Source organism: Oncorhynchus keta, unplaced genomic scaffold (assembly GCF_023373465.1).
Source record: "Oncorhynchus keta strain PuntledgeMale-10-30-2019 unplaced genomic scaffold, Oket_V2 Un_contig_3403_pilon_pilon, whole genome shotgun sequence".
NCBI classification, from domain to species: domain Eukaryota; kingdom Metazoa; phylum Chordata; class Actinopteri; order Salmoniformes; family Salmonidae; genus Oncorhynchus; species Oncorhynchus keta.
Window position 1 is genome coordinate 265,169 of NW_026287237.1, and position 5,709 is coordinate 270,877.

Here is a 5,709-nt window from a genome sequence, read left to right on the forward strand (position 1 = left end):
TAGATCAGTAGGTTACAGTAGTTAGATCTGTAGGTTACAGTAGTTAGATCTGTAGGTTACAGTAGTTAGATCTGTAGGTTACAGTAGTTAGATCAGTAGGTTACAGTAGTTAGATCTGTAGGTTACAGTAGTTAGATCAGTAGGTTACATCTGTAGGTTACAGTAGTTAGATCAGTAGGTTACAGTAGTTAGATCTGTAGGTTACAGTAGTTAGATCAGTAGGTTACAGTAGTTAGATCTGTAGGTTACAGTAGTTAGATCAGTAGGTTACAGTAGTTAGATCTGTAGGTTACAGTAGTTAGATCTGTAGGTTACAGTAGTTAGATCTGTAGGTTACAGTAGTTAGATCAGTAGGTTACAGTAGTTAGATCTGTAGGTTACAGTAGTTAGATCTGTAGGTTACAGTAGTTAGATCAGTAGGTTACAGTAGTTAGATCTGTAGGTTACAGTAGTTAGATCTGTAGGTTACAGTAGTTAGATCAGTAGGTTACAGTAGTTAGATCTGTAGGTTACAGTAGTTAGATCAGTAGGTTACAGTAGTTAGATCAGTAGGTTACAGTAGTTAGATCAGTAGGTTACAGTAGTTAGATCTGTAGGTTACAGTAGTTAGATCTGTAGGTTACAGTAGTTAGATCAGTAGGTTACAGTAGTTAGATCAGTAGGTTACAGTAGTTAGATCAGTAGGTTACAGTAGTTAGATCTGTAGGTTACAGTAGTTAGATCAGTAGTTCATTTGAGAAATCTGACAGTTGATCAACTGAAGATAAGACAATCAGCATCCGATAAGCACTTTCCAGAATATTCACATTCTAAGTGCGTAGATATATTAAATCTAAGGATTTGAAAAGACATTGCAAAGTTAATGATTTAATAAAATCAATCAATTTCAACAACAAAAAAAAGTTTCCAGTTTCTGGAATGAAAGAGTAATTTCTTGTTTCATAAATCAGCTGTCCCAGTGCTGGATGTGTCAACGACTGAGGGATGCTACAAACATACTGGTGGCTCCCTGTCTGTCCTTCAGCGCAACAGAGCAGCATGAGATCTTTATGTTTAATTTAATCCCGTTTGATATTAACTGATGATCTGATGGCATTTAGGGAATCAACCACAAAGTCCTGGGAAACAGCTTTAAACACATGGATCTAAAGTCATTTTAAATGTGAAAACTGAGGAGACAGCAGTTACTGTACCGCCGCTCTCTGTTTTCACTTCTCTCTCTTTATACATTCACTCTATACTGTAGATAATATACTGTAGATAATACACCTCTATACTGTAGATAATATACTGTAGATAATACACCTCTATACTGTAGATAATACACCTCTATACTGTAGATAATACACCTCTATACTGTAGATAATATACTGTAGATAATACACCTCTATACTGTAGATAATACACCTCTATACTGTAGATAATATACTGTAGATAATACACCTCTATACTGTAGATAATACACCTCTATACTGTAGATAATACACCTCTATACTGTAGATAATATACTGTAGATAATACACCTCTATACTGTAGATAATATACTGTAGATAATACACCTCTATACTGTAGATAATACACCTCTATACTGTAGATAATACACCTCTATACTGTAGATAATACACCTCTATACTGTAGATAATATACTGTAGATAATACACCTCTATACTGTAGATAATACACCTCTATACTGTAGATAATATACTGTAGATAATATACTGTAGATAATACACCTCTATACTCTAGACAATATACTGTAGATAATACACCTCTATACTGTAGATAATATACTGTAGATAATACACCTCTATACTGTAGATAATATACTGTAGATAATACACCTCTATACTGTAGATAATACACCTCTATACTGTAGATAATACACCTCTATACTGTAGATAATATACTGTAGATAATATACTGTAGGTAATATACTGTAGATAATACACCTCTATACTGTAGATATTATACTGTAGATAATACACCTCTATACTGTAGATAATACACCCCTATACTGTGGATAATATACTGTAGATAATATACTGTAGATAATACACCTCTATACTGTAGATAATATACTGTAGATAATACACCTCTATACTGTAGATAATATACTGTAGATAATACACCTCTATACTGTAGATAATACACCTCTATACTGTAGATAATATACTGTAGATAATACACCTCTATACTGTAGATAATATACTGTAGATAATATACTGTAGATAATATACTGTAGATAATACACCTCTATACTGTAGATAATATACTGTAGATAATATACTGTAGATAATATACTGTAGATAATATAGTGTAGGTAATACACCTCTATACTGTAGATAATACACTGTAGATAATACACCTCTATACTGTAGATAATATACTGTAGATAATACACCTCTATACTGTATATAATACACCTCTATACTGTAGATAGTACACCTCTATACTGTAGATAATGCAGCTCTATATTGTAGATAATGCACATCTATATTGTAGATAATACACTGTAGATAATACACCTCTATACTGTAGATAATATACTGTAGATAATACACCTCTATACTGTAGATAGTACACCTCTATACTGTAGATAATACACCTCTATACCGTAGATAATACACCTCTATACTGTAGATAATACACCTCTACACTGTAGATAATACACCTCTATACCGTAGATAATACATCTCTATACTGTAGATAATACACCTCTATACTGTAGATAATATACTGTAGATAATATACCGTAGATAATACACCTCTATACTGTAGATAATACACCTCTATACTGTAGATAATATACTGTAGATAATGCACATCTATATTGTAGATAATACACCTCTATACTGTAGATAATACACCTCTATACTGTAGATAATATACCTCTATACTGTACATAAAACATGTCAAGTGCTGTCTTATCTCAGACAGAAATCACCAGCTCTGCTCTCTTTCTTTCCTGGGTCTTCCTCTTTTCCAAAAAGGGGAGATACATTACTTTTTGTACAGTTTGACAATAAAAGCTTTTTTCATTCTGACTGTTAAATATGTTTGGATTAAATCAAATAAAAAATATGATTTATTATTTGTTACAATAACACATTTGTGGTCGAATTTCAAAACTCTGAGAAGGAAGAGAAAGAGGATGCCAATGAGACACAGACACAGACTGCTGATGAAGCCCGACCGATTGATGTAAACGGGTCCATAATAAAACCAGTGTCGGTCAGATAGGTATTCATGATCTGTTCCACCACCGATATGAACCAGTACATCAGATATAACCTCAGTGGTTGGTTTGTTCCACCACCGATATGAACCAGTACATCAGATATAACCTCAGTGGTTGGTTTGTTCCACCACCGATATGAACCAGTACATCAGATATAACCTCAGTGGTTGGTTTGTTCCACCACCGATATGAACCAGTACATCAGATATAACCTCAGTGGTTGGTTTGTTCCACCACCGATATGAACCAGTACATCAGATATAACCTCAGTGGTTGGTTTGTTCCACCACCGATATGAACCAGTACATCAGATATAACCTCAGTGGTTGGTTTGTTCCACCACCGATATGAACCAGTACATCAGATATAACCTCAGTGGTTGGTTTGTTCCACCACCGATATGAACCAGTACATCAGATATAACCTCAGTGGTTGGTTTGTTCCACCACCGATATGAACCAGTACATCAGATATAACCTCAGTGGTTGGTTTGTTCCACCACCGATATGAACCAGTACATCAGATATAACCTCAGTGGTTGGTTTGTTCCACCACCGATATGAACCAGTACATCAGATATAACCTCAGTGGTTGGTTTGTTCCACCACCGATATGAACCAGTACATCAGATATAACCTCAGTGGTTGGTTTGTTCCACCACCGATATGAACCAGTACATCAGATATAACCTCAGTGGTTGGTTTGTTCCACCACCGATATGAACCAGTACATCAGATATAACCTCAGTGGTTGGTTTGTTCCACCACCGATATGAACCAGTACATCAGATATAACCTCAGTGGTTGGTTTGTTCCACCACCGATATGAACCAGTACATCAGATATAACCTCAGTGGTTGGTTTGTTCCACCACCGATATGAACCAGTACATCAGATATAACCTCAGTGGTTGGTTTGTTCCACCACCGATATGAACCAGTACATCAGATATAACCTCAGTGGTTGGTTTGTTCCACCACCGATATGAACCAGTACATCAGATATAACCTCAGTGGTTGGTTTGTTCCACCACCGATATGAACCAGTACATCAGATATAACCTCAGTGGTTGGTTTGTTCCACCACCGATATGAACCAGTACATCAGATATAACCTCAGTGGTTGGTTTGTTCCACCACCGATATGAACCAGTACATCAGATATAACCTCAGTGGTTGGTTTGTTCCACCACCGATATGAACCAGTACATCAGATATAACCTCAGTGGTTGGTTTGTTCCACCACCGATATGAACCAGTACATCAGATATAACCTCAGTGGTTGGTTTGTTCCACCACCGATATGAACCAGTACATCAGATATAACCTCAGTGGTTGGTTTGTTCCACCACCGATATGAACCAGTACATCAGATATAACCTCAGTGGTTGGTTTGTTCCACCACCGATATGAACCAGTACATCAGATATAACCTCAGTGGTTGGTTTGTTCCACCACCGATATGAACCAGTACATCAGATATAACCTCAGTGGTTGGTTTGTTCCACCACCGATATGAACCAGTACATCAGATATAACCTCAGTGGTTGGTTTGTTCCACCACCGATATGAACCAGTACATCAGATATAACCTCAGTGGTTGGTTTGTTCCACCACCGATATGAACCAGTACATCAGATATAACCTCAGTGGTTGGTTTGTTCCACCACCGATATGAACCAGTACATCAGATATAACCTCAGTGGTTGGTTTGTTCCACCACCGATATGAACCAGTACATCAGATATAACCTCAGTGGTTGGTTTGTTCCACCACCGATATGAACCAGTACATCAGATATAACCTCAGTGGTTGGTTTGTTCCACCACCGATATGAACCAGTACATCAGATATAACCTCAGTGGTTGGTTTGTTCCACCACCGATATGAACCAGTACATCAGATATAACCTCAGTGGTTGGTTTGTTCCACCACCGATATGAACCAGTACATCAGATATAACCTCAGTGGTTGGTTTGTTCCACCACCGATATGAACCAGTACATCAGATATAACCTCAGTGGTTGGTTTGTTCCACCACCGATATGAACCAGTACATCAGATATAACCTCAGTGGTTGGTTTGTTCCACCACCGATATGAACCAGTACATCAGATATAACCTCAGTGGTTGGTTTGTTCCACCACCGATATGAACCAGTACATCAGATATAACCTCAGTGGTTGGTTTGTTCCACCACCGATATGAACCAGTACATCAGATATAACCTCAGTGGTTGGTTTGTTCCACCACCGATATGAACCAGTACATCAGATATAACCTCAGTGGTTGGTTTGTTCCACCACCGATATGAACCAGTACATCAGATATAACCTCAGTGGTTGGTTTGTTCCACCACCGATATGAACCAGTACATCAGATATAACCTCAGTGGTTGGTTTGAAAAAGCACAGTAAAATACTAATAATTAATTTAGATGTTCTGTTATTGTTCTTAGGAAGTTAATGTACAC